The sequence below is a fragment of the Phascolarctos cinereus genome, unplaced genomic scaffold, assembly GCF_003287225.1.
Source record: "Phascolarctos cinereus isolate Bilbo 61053 unplaced genomic scaffold, phaCin_HiC Scaffold_726;HRSCAF=1367, whole genome shotgun sequence".
Lineage (NCBI taxonomy): Eukaryota > Metazoa > Chordata > Mammalia > Diprotodontia > Phascolarctidae > Phascolarctos > Phascolarctos cinereus.
Genome location: NW_027556098.1, coordinates 213,955,369 through 213,976,239, shown reverse-complemented (window position 1 = coordinate 213,976,239; position 20,871 = coordinate 213,955,369). Strand labels below are relative to the sequence as shown.

Here is a 20,871-nt window from a genome sequence, read left to right as displayed (position 1 = left end):
TTCGTTGCTGTGTTACTTTAAAAAATGCTTTAAAGGAGATTTCTTCAAAAATTTATGAGAATGGATTTCCTTAGCATTAGTATTTTCTCTATCCGTTCAAATGTAGAGCGCAAGCCCTCCACACCTTGGCAAAAGTTTTTAAAAGATGCTATAGATGTTAAAAAAAAAATTCAGCACCTGGTGGCCCACCCTCTGTTGATAAGTCTCCTTCAAGTGTAGCTAGCTAGACCTCAGGTTGTTGTTGTAGGGCTGGTTGTCTGGCAGCATTAGATTGTAAACTCCTTGAGGGCAGGCACTATCTTTTACCTCTTTTTATATCCCTGGTGCCTAATACAATGCCTAGCACATAGTAGGTGCTTCATAAATGTTTACTGACTGTTGTCAGATTACAGGCATACAGCCAGCAAGTCACAGAGCAAGACTTGAAGCATTTCCAGCTTGGGAGCTGTTGCCAACACTAGGTGCCCTGCTGTGTTTTTGTAGCCTCCAGGAATACAAGCTTGTGTCCATGCCATGATGAGAACTTTGGTGTAATTTTCTAAGCATATTGACTTAAAAGCCAACTAATTCAAATTCTCCTAGACCCAAAGAATTGCTGCTAATGAACTTTCTTGCTTTCTAGAAAGTGAGTTCAGTCTTCCTGCCTTTCAGTCAGTCAGTCAATCAATAAACAGTTACTAAGAATGTACTATGTGCTAGGCATTACACTGAGTGCATATCTGTCTTTATCAGTTTTCCAGCTTGGTAAATGTTAAGGGCTCCTGTCCTCTTTTTTTCTTCCCAGGCGAACCTGGATCAATGAATCTGTAAGTCACCCATTACACCTGCTTAGTAAGTTGGATGACTGACTGAAACTGTGTACTTCACTTCCAAGGCTTTGCTGATTAAAGACCCTATCAGCTGAAGAAATCAATGTTTGTTATATCTTACTGCAGTGAGACTGTGTCTCCACTGTTTAAACAACCATCCTCTAATCCTAGACTACTGTGCTTAACATTGTTTAATTATTTATAATCTTGGAAAATAAATAGTCAGGGCTCCTGTTTTTGTCAAGGTCTACTTTTTTTTTGGTTTAATGTTTCTGGCTGATTTTTAAACACTGTTAGTGCCCACCTTCTCTTCATCACCATTTCCTCTACATTTATCTGTTTCTTCTCCTAGGTTTTCAGGACCAACGATCCAGGTTCCAAAGAATGAAGGACAACATTCACCAATCCTTGGAGAATCAAACAGTTTCCTTCCGCCCCCCGCGCCCCCCCATGTGAAACACTTTTAGAAGAGCATCATTTCAGGAAATTGCTACATTTCTCTTTCCCTTCTGCTGGCCCTAACCATCCAGTAACTATGAGCTTCTGAGGGTCAAGCAAAAATGTTTGGGAGATCACAGAATTAGGGCTGGGGGACAGACACTTTAGCAACTGGTTGAAAAGTGAAATCTTCAACCAGCTGGTTGTTTGACTTGAGAGGTGTGCCAAACAACCGACTGGGTTTCTTCTGTCCCTTGTGTGGCACCAGCTGTTTGAGTGAACTCACTGAATTGACTGGTTCTTTTGGCATTACTAGAGATAGCTAACAGGGAGAACCCATTACCACAGACTTAGTAGCATTAACCCTAAAGGACATCACTGGCCTAACAGGTGGTATGGTCCTCATTTTTCATTTCCCTATGACCTACTCACCATTCCCTCTCACAGACATACCCAAACCTATGATTTCCTTCCACCAAAAAAAAAAGTCCAGTACACAAAAAGACCAGAGATAGAGCTGTTATTCTGAATGGTCATACCAATGACAACTCACATTTCTATAGTGTTCACATTTCACAAAGCATTTTCCTCAAAATTTTTCCAGTCGAGTAACGCAAACAGTACTCCTATAGATGGTCTCACCTGAGGATCAGAGAGGTCAAGGTCACAAAGCTATTAAGGGTCAGATCCTGGGTCCTATGCCAATTCTATTATACCCCACAACCTCTTTGCAAAGAATATAAAGGCCCATGGACTTAGGGTCAAACACCATTCCTAATTAATCAATGGGTATGTACTAAACAGGCACTTGGTGTCAGGCTAGATGTTGGAGGTACAATGAACAAACAAAATGAATGAATGAATAAATGAATAAATCCCCTACTCATAAGAAGCTTATAATTTAACAAGGGAAACAAGTGTATACACACACACACACACACACACACACATATACACACATACATGAATATATGTATATATACATGCATATACATGTATACACACACATGCAGAACAAACATAAAGCAGATAAATACAAATAAATACAAAGTATAAAGTAATGAAATACAAGGTAATTTGAGAGGGAAGGCACCAGCAGTTAAGGGGGCCAGGAAAGGCTTCATGTAGAAGGTGGTATTTAAGTTGCTTCTGGGAGGAAGAGAGAGTCCCTCTGAGGCAGAGGTGAGGAGGAAACACATTCCAGCCATGGGGGATGGCCAATGCAATGACAAGAAGATGAGAGATAGAGTAATGTATATGAGGAATAGAGAGAAAATCAGTTTGGATAGATCGGAGTGTAAGAGAAGGCATGATGTCCAATGAGGCTGGAAAGATGAGTTAAAGCAAGGTTGGGATGGGCTCTAAAAGTGAAACAGGGGTTTATATTTAATTATAATTAAATAATCATTTAATTGTTTCTATTTAATTTAATTAGCACACAGGAAGCTACTACAGTTCATCAGGTATGGGCGTGACAGTCATATATGTGCTTAAGGAAAAACACTTTGGCAGGAGTGTTGTGGATAGACTGGTAAGGGAAGAGATTTGAAGCAAGGAGGCCTACATTAGAGGCTGTTGCAATAATCTAGGTGATAGGTGATATGGCCCTGAACTAAGGCAACTGATTAAATGTATGGGATGCAGGAGAGTAAGGAGTCTAGGTTAACACTGAGGTTACAAACCTGGGAGATTGGAGGACTAATGGTGCCTTTGGAAGAAATAGGTACATGTGGAAAACAGTGATGATTGGAAGGAAAGGTAATGAATTCATCTTTGGAGATGGTGAGTTTGAGGGCAGCTAGGTGGGTAGTGGATAGAGCACCAGCCCTGAAGTCAGGAGTACCTGAGTTCAAATCTGGCCTCAGACCAAACTCTTGACACTTACTAGCTGTGTGACCCTGGGCAAGTCACTTAACCCCAATTGCCTAAACAAAACAAACAAACAAAAAAACAAAGAGCAAAAAAAAGTGTTTAAACAAATAACATCCTTATTATAACAAGTCTTACTAGAACCCCATTGCCTAGGGAGGAAAAAAAAGGGATTGTAACACTTACTAGAATCCCACTGCCTAGCAAAAAAAAAAAAGATATTGAGATGCAGAGTTTGAGATGTCTCTAGGACATGCAGTTTGAAATGTCTGCTAGGCATGAGAGAGAGAGAGAGAGAGAAAGAGAAGGGGGCCTAGCACAGAGCCTTGGGGAAGATTCACACTTAGTTAATAAAAAAATCAATTAATCAAACAATTTATTAAGTGTCTCCTGCATACCAGACATTAATAACCTGAGCCTTCTAAACATGTGTTACTGACATGAGTGCAAATACCAGATGTTATTTTTGAACCTCTACAATAAATTCAACCTTTCTGAACATTTTGACTATGGCTATTTAAAGACGTAAGAAACTTCTCCTTTCTGTATTACTATCCTTATTGCTACTGAAATTAACTACTGATAATAAATATAGGCCTGTTTAGAATGGGTGCCTTGTGTGCCCCTCCCATACCGTGGGGTGAATATTACCACTGGTTCTTGCTCTTCCCATCTAGTGTTAACATTCTCATTGGCTGTTCCCTCCCCAGTAGTAAGGCTCACTTCAGGTGTATCTGTGCATCTGGGCACAGCTTGCTCAGTCTCTATGCAGTCCTATGATGGTGATAATGATTACAGATATTTATAGAGAAAATACTTGTCACATTAACTACTATTTATGTAGAAAATGTATGTCACTAATAGAAAAATATGTTTTTCATGATTGCACATGTATAACCTATATCAAATTGCTTCCTGTCTCAGAAAGGGGTGAGTGGATGGAGGAAAGGAAAGAATTTTTTTAAAGTGAATACTGAATATTGCATTTACACGTAATTGGGAAAATATTATTTAGGAAAATGAAAATGTATGTCCCCTCTATTATCGCATTTGATGCATCACCTTACAAAAAGAGAGAAAAATCAATTGCCTTTTTGGCTTCAACTTCTATGGGAAGGGGGGGATGAGAAATAGAAGGGAATAAGCATTGATATAACACCTACTACATGTCAAGCTCTGTGCTAAGTGCTTTATAAATATTATCTCATTTGATCATCACCATAATCCTTAGAAAGTAAGTGCTATTATTATTTCCTATTTTACAATTTTGGAAACTGAGGCAAACAAAGGTTAGGAGATTTGCCCAGGGTTACACAGCTAGTAAGTGTCTGAGGCTCACTTTGACCTTCCTCACTCCAGGCCCAGTGCTCTATCTAGTGAGTCACCTAGCTAGCTGCCTCACCTTATATGAATAATAATGTCAATGTAATAGAAGCATGTGTATATCACAATGATCAACTGCTCTTTTATCTGAAATAGCTTTTCTAGCACTTTGACCAACCATGCTATACACTTCAGAACACACACACACACACACACACACACACACACACACACACACACACGCGCGCACACACACAGCCTCTACACCCTTCAAGATGACTTTTTCCCTCTTAGATGCTATAATGGAGAGGTAGATTTCATTCACTCAATTAATATTTATTAGGAGCCTACTACATGCAGGATGTTGCAGATGAAGAATGAGAAGAGCATTGGTTCTCAAGGAATTTACAAGTGTTGGAGAAGATCAAACATTTATAAAAATAATCCTAATACAAAATGAACTGTGATAAGTGACACGAAAATGGTTCAAAGTACTAAGGTATATGATGAAAAATTTAGAGCTTGCATGGATCTCAGAGGCCATCTAGTATAATTCCTCATTTACAGATTAGGAAACTGAGTCCCAAAGAGATTAGTAGAATGCAAACTCCTTGAGAGCAGGGGCTCTTTCATTTTTTTTTTATCTTTGTATAATCAGGACACATTGAAGTGCCTTGCACATAGTAGGCACTTAATACATGTTAATGATTTGTGAGCAATTAGGGTTGAATATAAAGATTTGAGAAACATTTATGCAGAAATGATAACTGATATCATGAGAGTTGATGAGATCACTGAGGGAGAAGTTTAAGTGTCCTGTCTAGTGTTACATGGTTGGTAGCTATCAGAGGTGTGATTTGAACCCAGGCCTCTACTGACTTCACATACAAAGCTCTCATCATTATACCACAATGCCTCCCTTTGATAGTTCTGGGAATTCAGAAATGATGTTGATCTGGTAGGGGAAAAGGCAAGTCCTCATGGAGAAAGTAGCAGTTGGCCTAAGCCTTAAAACATAGGTAGGATTTTGAAAGGTGGAAATATGAAAGGATATTCAGGCAAAAGGGATGGTGAGAAGAAAGGCAAAAAGCACAAGGGTGCTCAGTGATGGATGAATAGCCAGTTTGACTGGTATATAGGGCAATTAAAAGTGGTGAAAAACAAGCTTGGACTAGTGAGCTAGGGCCCAGACCATGGAAAACTTTGAATAATTTAATTAAATATGATGAATATAACTGAATATATAAGAAGAAAATTAATCAGAAGAAGAAACTGAGGTAATGGCCAAAAGATAATTTATCAAAGAAGTAAAAAAGAAATTAATAATGAGCTTTATTCAATATTTTATTAAAATGTCTTATTTGCATAACCTCATAGCAATTTGTCTTTACTAGTGTATCATCTATAAAATATAGTTATTAAACTAAAAAAGAGTTTTATATCTTTTATATTTTTCCCTTTTTAGCCACATTCCTTTTTAAAATGATGAATGTTAGTCTATTACATTTGACTTCAGTGACCCCCCAAAAGGGCATATTTGAAACCTAGCTGCACATCCCAAAATACCAAGATGGCTTCACAGAATCTTATCAAAATTCCTTAACCCTCAGGCTTGAGGTAGCAGAAAGGGCAAAAACAAACCTGACCACGTCATGCTGCTGATTTGTTCAGTCTTCATGCATACCAAAGATGATGATTGCTGGTATTTATAAACAAAATGCATGTCACAATAATTACTGACATGTATATAGAAAATGTATGTCACCTCTATTATTTCATTTGATACATCATCTTACAAGAAGATAGAAAAACCAATTGCCTTTTGGCTTCAGCTTACATGGGAAGGGGAATAGGTAATCGAAGGAAATATGCATTTATATAGCACCTTTATATGACACATTTATATAGCATTTTCCTGCTATCAGCACCTGTGATCCAAAAGTAGCCCGGTCTACTCCAAGATCATCTCATCCACTGGCTGCCATCCACATTTGGTAAACTTATGGCCAACATGTGGTTAACTGCTGCTCTAGAGGAAACAGGAAATTCTGAGCCATTGGGTACATATGTCATAAATAGCATACGGGTGATATCACCATATGCTAATGGGAGAGCATAAAAATTTCCGGCTGCTTAAGTTCCAGGTGAGTGGATATTCATTCTCTGCCTTCCTTCCCCTCTTTCTTCCATTTACACTTTCCTTCACTTCACCAAAGGTAGCTATTAAGGTGAGATGTTTGCCACAAATCTGGCCATACAGATCTTACAGGATACCATTGGTTAGGCTAGAGCCTGGCTCCCAGTTTGCTAACTGCTGAATTTACCTGCCATTAACTCTTAGAGACATGCACAAGCTAGGACACTCCCATTCTTATCATTCCTCCAAAGACATACAGTTGTCAAAAATATGCTGCTCTGAGTAATCATCACCTCTCTTGCTGCCTAAGCTTCTTTTTGTATTTTTGTCTCTCCCTGCATTTCTGGGCAAAACATGGCAGCCAAGTGGAGGACAGAATGGGCTGCACATCTGTAATTGATTTTTAATTAAAGTAAGTGTCAAGACCAGTCTGGGGAATATAATATTAAACCTTCTACAATAACAACCCCTATGTCTTCAAACAGTTTACATTTTATACAATCCACTTGCTTACGTACACACACAACACACACACAGACACACAGACACAGACACACACACACACACAAACACACCTCTTTCAGATTTTATTTGCTACCATACTTTCTTTTAGATGGAAAACAAAGGCTTTTCCTCTTTTCCTCTTCCAAGAGGCAGTAGTGACTTTGGATTTTTTTTTTTTACGTCTTCTCTCAACCTATCACCATAGGGCTAGAGAGAATAGGGGGACAGAAGAGGGGAAGGATGGAGAGAGAGTAGCAGTGAGGGAACTTTCTGTGTAATTGGATACAAAATAAAACACAAAATATTTGTAAAGTAATATAGTAACAAAAGTAGTAATAGCTAGCACTTATATAAATGTTCTAAGGTTTCTTAGATACCTCACAAATATTATCTCACTTTATCATTATGACACATCTGGGAGGTAGATATTATTATCTCCATTTTACAGATAAAAAACTGAGGCAGACAAAGTTTAAGTACCTTGCCTGTGGTGTTTGATGTACATATGAACTCAGGTCCTCCTAACTCTAGGTCCATCGGTCTATTCATAGTGCTATGAAATCAGCACATATTTAGTGTTTTTTTGTTTGTTTGTTTTAGCATTTTGAAATGGACGAATGAGGGAATGCAATGTTTTGTACATAGAATAAGCACTAACATAGTGAAAAGGGTGTTGGATTTGGAATCAAGGAGGTCCGAGTTTGAATCCTACCTCAGATACTTAGTAGTAGCTGGTCACTTAGTCTTTGTCAACCTCAGTTTCCTCAACTGTAAAATGGGGATAATAATAACAACTCCCTCACAGAGTTGTTGTGAGGATTAAATAAGGGAACATATGTAAGGTGCTGTGTAAACCTTAAGGGACTATATAATGCTAGCTATTATTAGTTGATTGATTGATGGTTAAATAGAATTAAGGGGGGGCATAGGTAATTGTGGATAAAACAAGAGAAAATACAAGGTGTTCCACATCTTAATGCAGTTTTAAATTGTACTAAGACTTTTGGAACAACCTGGTTTTTTTTAACCTATTTACAAAACTATACAAGTGACGCAGGAATCTGCAGGAACCCTTTCTTCTTTTCTTTTCTTTTTTTTTTTTTTTGAGGGGCAGGCTGACTTGGATAACTATATGGAATTCAGAAGATAAAAATTAAATCAAGTTAATCCTTAGGAGAGATGAGAACAATACTTGGCACATAGTGACCTATTTGTACCTTTTCTTAATTTAAGGAAATAAGGAGAGGACATGGTATGAATCATTCAAATAATCATCCTAAAAGGAGAGTTCTGATCATGCCCTTCTTCAATGGTCCTCTATTATGGAGAGAATGAAGTATCAGGTCCTTAGTCTGATATTCTCAAGGCCTTCCCATGGCCCCCTTTACTTTTTCAAATACATTTTCTACTAGGACCCTCATACATAGAACCCATAGACTTTTTGAGCTAGAAGAGGACTTAGTGGTCACTTAGTCGAACCTCATTTAAAAGATAAGGAAACTGAGATTCCAAAAAGTCAAGTAACTTGCCCAACACCACAATTAATTAAAGGTCAATTTGGGAAGAAAACCTTCATGTTCACTGCTCTTTCCATTATATGATGCATCCTCTCTTGTAGCCACTTAGTATTATAGCTTAGTAACTTACAATGACTTTGTATTCCTATATTTCCCTACCTCTGCCAGATTTTCTTTACTTTTTATGTCCCTTAAACTCCTTACCTCTTCCTTTCTAACCCTTTTCCCAAATCTCCATCTGTTAACAATCTCCCTGTTCTTCAAGGAGCAGCATGATGAGTCTTCCTTCCCTCATCTTCTAGCTGGAGGCAATTGCTCTCTCTTTTCAACTCCCATCACGTTATTATTATTTTTTAATATATCTCCTTTCTGGCAATTACCACATGCTACCTTGTAGTATACTTAGTTATCCTAATACCATAGTATTTGGACCAGAAAGGGACTTCATATATCTTTTAATTCAACTTCCTCATTTTATGGATGAAGAGAATGAAGCTCAGAGACAGTCAATGACTTGCCCAATGCTACAGATATTGAGGAATGAAGTCAGAATTTGAAGTCAGGTCTGACTCCAACTCTAGTGCTCTATATTAGAGTCTCTCCATGAACTGGTGAACATGTCTTATCTTTCCCTATTAGCCTGTAAGTTTCTTCCTCTCCCACCCCCACACACATTTTTATCCCTTACTGTCTTCCCTCCAACTTTAATTTTTCTGTTAAGGGCATTACCCTTTTTCATATCACCCAGGCTCATAACCAAGGAGTCATCCTTGATTCTTCCTTCTCACTCACCATTGCCCTTTCCCCACACTCCTTTCTCCATGTGTATGTCTTATGTGATTTATACATAGTGGATGTGCAATATATGAACCAATGAATGGATGAACCAATAAATGAATGAATGAATAAGTGATATCATGTCAGCTCTTGATCCCCATTTAAACCTAATTCATATATACAGGTTTGGGTTAGAATGGTTCACAAGGACATAAGTGTAGTGGCACCCTGAAATACAGTTCCATGTATCTTAATGAAATACTCTAAAAAGCAATGACCTGTGATTTTATTCATAGGAGCAGACCATAACTCCTCTATAACTTAGTAGAATGCCTTTAAGACTTGCTAGTGGCTGGAAAATTCACTTGACACTTCCCTAGTGATAATTCTTTGTGACTTTTCAGAGGACAGACATGCAATTCCAGTGGTCAGTATTCAAAGCCTTTTAAGCTTAGCAGGACCAGTCAGTGCTTATATTCTACTGGCTTAGCCTTTGAGAAACCAGGGTTACCCCCATGCCAAGATAAGCAAATGTAGCAAGACTAGATTTCTGGGGAGTAGTAGCAGGGACAGTGTCCAGTTGCACAGCAATTAGGAATTAGGTGAGCTATTAACTTTCAAATTTATAGAGTCAACCCTTATTTCTCTCCTGAGATTCAGGGCCACATCACCAATGCCTGTTGGACATTGGCTCTTTAGACCTTCATTTTCTTATTTGTAAAATAAGAAGACCTCTAAGATCCTTATCAATTCTCATTAACATAACATTAGTATCTAACCAACACCACCTGATTATTACACAGGCATCTTACAATCAACATATCCAAAACAAAACTCATTATCTTTCCCTCTAAACCTATCCCTCCTTCAACTTTCCTGTCTCAGTGGTTGGCATTATCATTATTCCTGTCATCCTGGTTCCTAATCTTGGAGTCACCTCTTCCCTCTCACTCACCACTTCTCCCATACAATCAGTTTCCAAATCTTGTCAATTTCACTTCCACAACACCTTTCACATCACCTCCCATCTCTCCCTTCATAGAGCCACCACTCTAGGTCAGATCCTCATTACCTATTTCCTGGACTACTACCTCAGTAGCCTCCTAATTGGTCTCCCTGCTTCCATCTGAAATCCATTTTCCATACTATTGCCTAAATAATCTTCCTAAAACACCATGTCTCCATTTAGGAATCTTCAACAGCAAACTGTTGCCTCTAGGGTAAAATACAGACTCTTCACCTAGGCATTTAAAATCCTTCACAGGTTAGCTCAAGCCTATTTTTCTAGACTCATTTCACATTTCTCCCTTTCAACATACTCTTGCCCCAGTCACACTGGTTTACTTGCTGTTCTCAAAATTTTTCTTCCCATCTCCCAGCTCTGTGCCTTTGCTCAGGCTGAATCCTATGTCTGGAACACATCTCCTCTTCATTTTTGCCTCTCAGAATCTTCAGCTTTCCTTAAGGTTCTGGTGCAACTTCCAATGGGAAACTCTACAGTGGAAAAAGTGATATACTTATCATAGTACATGAGCTCAAATTTCTGTCCTGTGACATGGATAATCTGTATGATATTGGAAAGGCAGCTAGGTGGTGCAGTAGATAGAGTGCTGAGCCTAGAGTCAGGGAGACTCATCTTCCTGAGTTCAAATCCGGCCTCAGACATTTACTAGCAGAGTGATAATGGGTAAGTCAATTAACCCTGTTTGCCTCAGTTTCCTCATCTGTAACATGAGCTAGAGAAGGAAATGGCAAATCGCTCCAGTATTTCTGCCAAGAAAACCCCAAATGGAGCCACAAGAGTTGTGGAAATGAATGAAAAAATGACTTATCAACAATGATATTGGGTAAATCATCTAATTTCTCTGGGCCTTTCTTTCTTTCTCAATAAAGTAAGACAGTTATAATAGATGCCCACTAAGGATTCTTCAAGCTCTTGCTCCATTATTGCCTCAGTTAGTCTGCTTTCTCTTCTCCAAGTGTATTGCTTGTATTTATCAATATAAATGTATTATTTTAGTAGAACGTGAGCTCCTTGAGGACAGAGACTATTTCTTTATGTCTCTGTACCTCCAGCACTAATACTGGGCCCGATATCTATCACATGCCAAATGAATGCTTGTTGAATTGAAGTGAAGTGGAGGAAAGTCTTCAAGCAGACCAACATTCCAAGAGAGCAGAATCTCGGACAGTGATGGATTCAGCTCAATCGACAAAAAGCAGCTGCTGCTGCCACAGCCCAGAGTGCTTTCTACCTGTGTGGAATGTGGAAGGATCAGCACAGAGGTTGTCAGGATTTTCCCCCACCCCCACCCCCACCCCCAGACACACACTAAAAGAGTAATCTTGGTCAGCAATAACAACCTGGAATATCAAAGGCAGCGACTGACATGGATAGACTCACTGTTGAACAGTAATTGTATCTGTAGCCAGAGCACTATGAGCTGACAATTTTAAATGAAAAATGGTAAGAACAAAACAATTTTTCTCATTTCTCATTTCATTCTATTGGCTATTATTTCTTTCTCATTCTTCAGCCTACCTTACTAGCAGGAAGGGACTTGAGCCCCAGGAAAAATCTATCTCATTATATTTTAATAGAATATCTATTCTTAATATCAGATCTTATGCTCTCTCCACCTCCGAAACTTCACATTTGTTGTTCATTCTTGTCCAACTCTTCATGACCCTGACCATAGCAGGCCAGGCCTTTCTGCCCCAAGGGGTTCATCTTCTGATGTCATATCTTTTAGCATTTTAATACTCTCCATGGGGTTTTCTTGGCAAAGATACTGGAGTGGTTTGCCATTTTCTTCTCCAGTGAATCACCTTGTGTCAGAGCTCCTATGACCTGTCCATCTTGGGTAACCCTGCACAACACAGCTCATAGTTTTCATTGAGCTATGCAAGCCCCTCTGACAGGACAAGGCAGTCATCCATGAGAGGCAAACAATTTAAAACGAAGTTATTCTGTTGTACTGAAATTGTAGTTAGAATGGGAAACTGGCAAAAAAAAAAAGATAACTGGTAAAGAAAAACTGTCCATATTCTCTTAAAATGTTCTATAGCAAGTGATTAGCTAGATCTGGTATCTCATGCATGCCTAACTTGTTCAGCACTAGTATTAACACTATTCAGAAATGAAGATCAAATCAGATCAATAGTGTCAATGACCTGAGGATTTTATGGGGAACCCAGAAGGGGTCTGGAGCCATATAGCTCAACAGCTAGAATGTGGACCATAAGGGGCAATTACCATGAAATGATATGTGACTTTAAAGTTTGTGTAGGATGGGCCCCACACTCCTAGTTGATCTTCAATTGAAATAGATATCAATACTAGCCTGAGAATGGTCATTTTAGAGCTTCTACAATAACATTTTCCACAACTTCAACATCCTACTGGTCTCTACTTAGCCATACCTCACCTTTACGTACTTTTTTTTTTAATCTGAGCTTCACAACAACAGATATGATTATATCCATTTTACAGATGAAGAAACAGACTCAGACAGGCATGACTTGTCCATGATTACATTGCTAATAAGCCCCAGAAGCAGGATTTGAACACAGGTCTTCCTGCTGCCAAGTCCAGCATTCTATCCACTATTTCCCTCTTCCTCCTGGGTTTAAGACTAGAATGGACAAAAATGAAACGAGAGAGGGGTGCCCAGATCTAGCCTGGCTCTGACCAACACCAGTTGTCCAGGGCTTGCCTTCAAACAGACCCACCCTTTGTTAAACTAAGAAGTTTCCAAGTCTAATGCCAGTTCTGCTTTTGGACCACCAGGCAGAATTCCTGCCTGGGTCAGCTTGTTTCCTTTTCCTGGTGAGAGCACTGACAACTTTCTTTAAATCTTCAGAAGATATTATTAGAAAAGGACAACAGAAAGAGTAAGGAACTGGAGAAACAAATGGTTGCAGAGAAATCTGGGAAGAGCATATCCTATATTTTTGAAAAGTGCTGGGTAGAGTTGGCAGTGATTTTAAGGTCAGTGACTATATGCACACACACACATGCATGCACGGATACCAGCAGATGCAATGAGGAAATGTTTAGAGGAGACATTCAAGCAGGCAAGAGTCCAATTTAAGGAAAAGACTGAGGAAGGTGAAGTGTTAGTGGACTACACAACAGAAAATAATTGTTTCATTAAAAAAAAAAGGCGACGGGGATGCTCTGCAAGTCTCTTTTAGTTTATCTCCTTGTTTCGGCGCACGTAGTGTGCCAAATTAGTTCAGGACTTGTTATGCCTCTGCCCAGAGCAGCTCAGAGTACTGGATTTTTGCAATCTCGCCAGATTGTCCCTGCAGTCAGGCGGAGCCCGGGAGAGGTTGTCAGCTCGCTTTGTCCCAGGGCTCAAGGGCAGCACCACAGTCACCTTTTCCCTATGATCTCCAAGCACCTCTTGTCCTGCGCTCCCCAGGGGGCTCCATCTCGGCCAGACGAGAGGAATCAAGAAGGCGAGACCACTCGAGAAAGCGCCTTGCCGGCAGCCAAAGGAAAAAGTTAGCCACTTTGTGAAAGCTGCGAACACATCTGGGAAAGCAGGGCCTGGGAAGGGACTGATGTTATTCAACGAAACCCACTCTTGGAGTAAATAAGGGCTATTTCGACATCTCTCTCTCTCTCTCTTTCTTCTTTTCTCCTTAACTCCCACGTCATCATCTCCTTCTCCCCGCTACTGATCCCCAAAGTAGCGTTTCCAAATCCCCCCGCCCAGCCAGAGGAAAGGAACAAGGCATTCACTTCTGCAGATGTGCCTTGCAGACCAGGAGAGGGTCTCCTAGCCAGATGTTGCACTCAAGTAACCTCCAGGCTGCGAGGGCTCAGTCCGACCCCAAAAACCCCACTAGCTGACAGGCGCTCACAAATATTCATCCAACTCCCCTCAAACCCCCACCTCGCCCCACCTCCTGAGCCGGAGTCTGGTTCTAAAAGGGGGGGGGGGGTGGCGAGGGAAGATAAGCCAGGGCGAGGAAGAAAACACGTCTCTTACCCGGGTGTGCTCCGCTCCTAGAACCCTCCCCGTCGGTTCCCTCCCGGGACGAGGGCGGCGGTCGCAGCTGCAGGCGGCGGCTCCCGCTTGTTCCCCAGCAGCTGCAGCGCACCGGGCATTTTTCTCTGGAAAACTTCTCCCAGGCGGGCAGGAAAAGCTCTCCGAGCTCGGAGGCTACGACCATCCGGGAACTTCGCTGTGATGTAAACCCTCCCACTCCAAACATTACCTCCCCCCCTCCCTCTCTGCCCCCCGCCCCTCTACCGGCCCTGCCACATGTGGACTTAGCAGGCCGCTGCTGCTTTTGCTGCTGCTGCTGCTGCTGCAATTGTGGACGCGGGAGACGGCTTCTCTCCTTTTTTAATTCAACAAACTTTTGAGTGCCTACCGTGTGCGAGGCACCGAGGTTAGAATGGCGAAAAAGACGCTGTCCCTCTCCTCAAGGAACATATCGTTCAGTAGGGGGTTAAGACATCTATGCATACAGCTATTACTTATAGCATAGTAGATTGGGCAGTGGACTTGGAGTCTTCCAGACTGGGTTCAAAATTCATCTCAGATATTTACTATGTCTCACCCTGGGAAGTCATTTAACCTCTCTTTGCCTCTGTTTTCTCATCAGTAAAACGAGGAGATTGGGCTAGATGATCTTCAGGGTCTCTTCCAATTCTAAATCTATGATCCCATCTTAAAATGTGATAAAGGTTTTAACAGAGAGAAGACAAACAGAAGGCCGTGAAGAGCCTGGGGACCTTGGAACCTCTTAGTTGAGTGGAGGGAGGAGGGATCAGGGAAAGGTTCCCAAAGAGTGACAGATGAGCTGGATGTAGAAGGAAGAGAAGGATTTCCAGAGAGAAGTGGTATAGTTTGAAATATCACAAGATGTGGAGACAGGAAACCTGGGTTGGAATCTGTATTCCATCACTTTCTACTTGCATCACCTTGGGCAAATCATTTAACAATGAGGAGTGGCCCGGGCGGGGGAGGGTGGGGAGAGACTGTCTCAATTTCCTTATTTCTAAAATGAAGGGAATGGACTATTATGATCTTTTAAGTTTCCTTCTACCTCTGAAAGGGAATATGGGGAGGTGAGAGATGCCAGGAAGAGATTTGAAATAGCTATTAGTTCATTTTAGCTGAAATATAGATATACATGAAGGAAAGTGTGATTGAATAAATCTGGAAAGATGAGTTGGAGCCAGCTTTGAATGCAGGAATAAGGAACTTGAACTTTATCGTGTTATATTAATATCCCACGGGGGCCTTCTTCAGCCTCATTTGAGTATGGATTAGGTAGGTAGGTGGTGGGCGGGGCAATAATGCAAAATTGCTCCATATGGCTCTGTGTCTAGGTGAAGAGTTGTGCCCACTGAATCATGGTCTGAGTTATCCTAAAATTTAATTTCTGAAAAACCAAATTGTATCTTTTAAAAACTCATCCAAAAGAAATATAGATATCTTTCATAGTGGAAAAACATGGAGAGTATAATCTGTTTTGATGCAGCATTTGATAATACTCCTAATGAATTATTATGCTTTTACAAATAAGGAAACTGACTTTCAGAGGGATTACAGGCTTGACTGGGAGTCCCACAGCCAGTAAATCCGTGGCTGGGATCTGAACCAAGTTATCTCCTGACTCCAAGCCCTGAGCAGTGGAAAATGATAAGGTGTTTTGGAGCAAAGGGAGTGACATAATCAGACCTATGCCTTAGGAAGATTATTTTGCTGCCTCAGTGTCGGATTAATTGGAGAATGGTGAGATTAGAATCAGGTAGCTCAGGTATATAAAGTAGTACAGTCAAAAGGTGATGAACGTCTGAACTAAGATGGTGATGTGGGAAGTAGAAAGAAGGGAACAGCAAAGAGACATTTTGAGAAGGCAGAATGAACAGAATTTGACAACTAATTGGCTGTAGGAGGTGAGAGAGAGGGAAGAATGCAATATGATTGATTCCCTGACTTTGAAATGAGCTTGATCGACTTCTGAAGATAATGGTTTTATTAATAGAAACCCAAAAATAAGGAGGAGGGACAAGTTGTGGGTTCTTTCTTTTTTTTTCCTCTGAGAAGCTTATAAGTTCCATTTTGGATATGTTGAGTCAAGGGGTAGGAAGATTATGCAAACAATGTGGCAATCTAGTTGAAGGTAGATGTTGGAGCTGGAGATTTAGACTTGATTGTTATCTTCATAGGGGGAATGTTTGAAACCAGGAAGTAGATGAGATCATGAAGGCCACTCTTTCTAGAAATTTAACATAGAAAGGGAGGAGAGAGAAGAGGAGGGAGTTATAGAATCTTAGGGGATACCCATACTGAAGTGGTTGTTATAGAATGAAGAAAAGAACTAGTGAAGAAGCCAGAGAAGGAGTAGGCAGAAAGGTAGGAGAGTCGGGAGAGTACACTGTCATGGAAGGCAAAGGAGGAGAGACCATTACAATGGAGATGCTTCAGAATTTTTTTCCCCCTCTAAACTAAGGACTGATAAAAGGCGTTGGGTTAGATCAATTGGAAGGTCATTGTTGGGCTCACACAGAGTAGTTTCGCTGGTGAGGTAGGGATGAAAGCCATATTACAAGGGATTATTGAGAGATGCATAGGTGGTAAGGATGTGGAAAAAGTGATTGGAAAAAAAAGTTTGGCATCAAAAGAGAAAAAAGAAATGAAAGATAGATGGAGTAAACCTGGACAATGAAGAAGTCTACCTCTTTCACTCTGGAGGGAAAGAGAAAAGGATGAGTAAAGAGATTTTTCTGTGTGGAGGAGAGATGAGAAAGTTCATGTCTGATAGCTTCAATCTTCTGGAGCAGGCAGGGTCATTTGTTGAAAGAGAGGGTAGGGGGCAGCTAGGTGGTGCAGTGGATAGAGCACTGGCCCGGGAGTCAGAAGAACTTGAGTTTAAATCCGGCCTCAGACACATAACACTTACTAGATGTGTGACCCCCGGGCAAGTCACTTAACCTCGTTGCCTAGCCTCCCCCCCAAAAAAGAAAGAAAGAGAAATGAAAGAGAGGGTGGGTAAGGGTTAGGAGTTTGGGGAATTTATTGAGTCCATCAGAAATAAATTTAAAGATTACTATGCGGTAGTGAGGGCCCAGTTAGATTCAGTAGCATGAATGTTATGTGTATCAATATGCTTCCTTTAGTAGGGCTCAAGTAATAATCAGAAATAAAAGGAGAAACTGCAGATAGGGGAAGGAGGTGATCCAAGGTTGGGAATTAGCAGGTCAAGGAACAAAAGTATGATTAGACGATTTAAACATGGGTCATGGTACCTTTTTGACATGGTTCAGTATTCATCAAGACTGATAACGGACCATAGGATCCTAGACCTACAGTAGGAATAAACCTTGGGGACAAGAATGGGGGTGGTGAGCGGGGAGGATGTGCTTGACCTCAGGATGAAGGCAAAGAAGAGATTCGAGACATATAGGTGGTAGACAGATCGACACCTCAGAAGAGAATTTCAGAGTTTTGGATCTTGAAGGCAGATGATGTGAGTTCTGAGGTGCTGTGACCCTTCAGGAGAACTGAGATAGAGCAAAATGGAGATTGTGGGAATTAAATTGAGACATCAATTGAACTGAATTGAATTAACAAATTCATGTTAAGCATTATGTTTGGAGCACTATACTAGACATGGAGAAGTGGGAAGATACAAAAGTTACTTTTCTTTCATAGAGGAAGTAGCATTGACATGAATATACGTATTTGTACTTCAGTGGACATCCTTTGTAAGGGTAGAGACCAAAACCCATTCACGACTTCTCATTCTTTACAATTGTTGTCCATGTTTTACTATATATTCTCCCCAGGAAGTTCTACCAAATCCTGAAGGACTTCTTTTAGACCTTTTGAAATTCTGTGGGTACTAATGGAGCAGAAGGCTTCTTGCCTCATTCTTATCACATGACCACCTCACCTCCTTTTCTAGTTATATTTCTTTTTGAAATTTTCAAAGAAATACTGGATAGAGCACCGGCCCTGAAGTCAGGAGTACCTGAGTTCAAATCCGGTTTCAGACCAAACACTTGACACTTATTAGCTGTGTGACCCTGGGCGAGTCACTTAACCCCAACTGCCTTAAAAAAAAAGAAATTTTCAAAGAAATTTGATAGGATTACCAAATGCTCCCATCTCCTCTGGAATTTGTCCCTTAAATATTCCCGAGCCCTTTTCCTAATTTTCAATAGTTTGTAACCCTTGTCCCAAAGCCCATTAGTCTGGGACTTTCTCCTTATTGGTGGAGATGAATGTCCTGCCCTATGTGAAGGATGGGGCAGAATTGGAGAGAATTAAGAGAGCTCCAGCCTTCTTCAGTCCCACTTTGGGAATTCTCCAAGTGAGAGTCTTCTTAGAGCTTCAATTTGACTTCCAGCTTTGAGAGAGAAGATGGAAGAGGCCAATCTCATTCCAGGTTGCTAAAGGAAAAGACTCAGGGAAGTTATGAGAGGTGCTTGTGGTCTCCATGTCCCTATCCTCAGTTTGCTACTCTAGAGATTTTAGGGAGTTTCCCTTTGGGTGAGATCTAGAACATTCTCTTGATTGAGCTGTGATCTAGCTCCTAATGAGAGAGCTCCTTCATTCTGTACTGTCTTGTATATATTCTCCTATGTATACTTTCTTTGATTTGTTTTGCTACTTATTTGGATATATGAGTTTCTTTGCTATTTGCTATATGTATTCATTGTGGAATGGTATTAGGTGGGAAAAGGGTCAAGCCTTGGCTATGGAGCTTGGGGTTCTCTTTCCTGCCCAAATGACAAAGAGATCAGAAGTTAAATGGAACCTGACCATATCCCCTATATGAACAATATGTAAGGCAGTTGGATAGATATACTTCTGATCCCATATGGTTTTTCTCTGAGAAGAGTAGAATGGCCCAAATTCCTGCTTTCTCTCCTGGCAGAAATGAAAGTCTCTCTTGGAGAAGGGTGGGGAAGATGGGGAATAGGCTAGAGATGTCTATTCTGCCTCCCTTCAAGCCACATGTGGGGCCCCTCCCTGTACACGTGAGGCCCATTCTCTACTGCCACTCTTAATCACTGGCTTCTCGGTTGTCTCATACATATACCAATGTTTCTTCTCATTAACAAATTATCATTTAACCTTTATTTGACTAAACACCATATTTTAGAGAAAGAGTGTTAGATTATTTGGGCCAAAGAAGAAGAATAAAGATGTTAACATGCCCTACCCTCCTCTCACACTATCATACTATATATCTTTACTGTCTTTCATAGTCAACTTACTAGAAAAAGCTATCTACACTTCTTGCCTCCACTTTCTCACATCCCACTCACTTCTCAGTCTCTGATAATCTAGCTTCTGCTCTTACCATTTGATCAAAACTATTCTCTCTCAGATCACCAGTAGCCTCATTATTACTAAATTCAGTGACTTTTTTTTTTCAGTTCTTATCCTTCTTGACCTTTCTGGGGTATTTGACAGGATTGGCTGGCTATCTTCTCCTTCTGGATACTCTGTCTTTCCTGGGTGCTCATGATACTCTTTTCTCTTGGTTATCTTCCTATCTGTCTAGTTATTTATTCTCAATCTCCTTTATATCCATGAATATGATATAAACATTAAATAATATGCTAAATAAAAAACCAAAAATATATTAGTCATTATAATAAAGTTGGATTTAGAGTAGGAATACAATGATGACTCAATATTAGGAAAACCACATGGTAACTCATATTAACAATTAAAATAATTTCAAAATATGATTATACTGATACATGCATGTTTTTGATAAAATGGAACATGCATTTATCTTAAAAACACAACCACATCTTTATAGTTATATAATTGATGCCCAGAATATATGATCTCACTGTGCTTCTTCTTTTCCTAATATTGAACCACTATTGCTGGTATAAAACCTACTCGATCATAATGAGTGTTTTAATATATGTTCACTTCTTATTTATCAGCATTTTATTTAATTGATTATAAAAAGTTGAATCTGTAGAGGAAAATATCCCCTTAAAACTTCTCTTCCAATAAAATGTCTCCAAAGTATATGTTAAAATAGCACAAGATGTCTTGAAAGACGAGGTAACTTTGTTCAATGATTCTGTGATTATAAATATTACGTGTAGCATATAACAGGGAGACTTGCTTAAAGGTGTTGGTCACTGTCTTGGGGGAGATCACACTCACAGTCAAAATGAAAAGAGATTTTTCTGCAAATGGTCAAAGTCCTACAAAGGTTCCTGTTAGCATATGACTTTGGGCTGTTTACATCAAGCCCTACAGCACTTGCAGAGACTCCTAAATGGGATACATAATTAAGGAAAAGAGTTGAAAGTGGGACAGCTATGTGTGATGCAATGGATAGAACACTGGCCCTGGTGTCAGGAGGACCTGAGTTCAAATCCAGCCTCAGATACTTACTAGCTATGTGACCCTGGGCAAATCATTTAACCTTGATTGCCTTAAAAATACATACATACATATATATATATATATATATATATATATAAACTAAC

General features: G+C 40.1%; 1 protein-coding gene across 3 annotated transcripts in view; it reads right to left on the bottom strand.

Moving 5' to 3' along the window:
- The window catches only part of WIPF1 (WAS/WASL interacting protein family member 1), a 158,850-nt gene extending 144,282 nt beyond the window's left edge, over nucleotides 1-14,568 (bottom strand). For all 3 annotated transcript variants that reach the window (XM_020991003.2, XM_020991008.2, XM_020991011.2), the window contains exon 1: nucleotides 14,375-14,568. The gene's annotated coding sequence lies outside the window, so the exon portion shown is untranslated. The remainder of the gene's footprint in view (nucleotides 1-14,374) is intronic.
- Nucleotides 14,569-20,871: the final 6,303 nt, after the last annotated feature.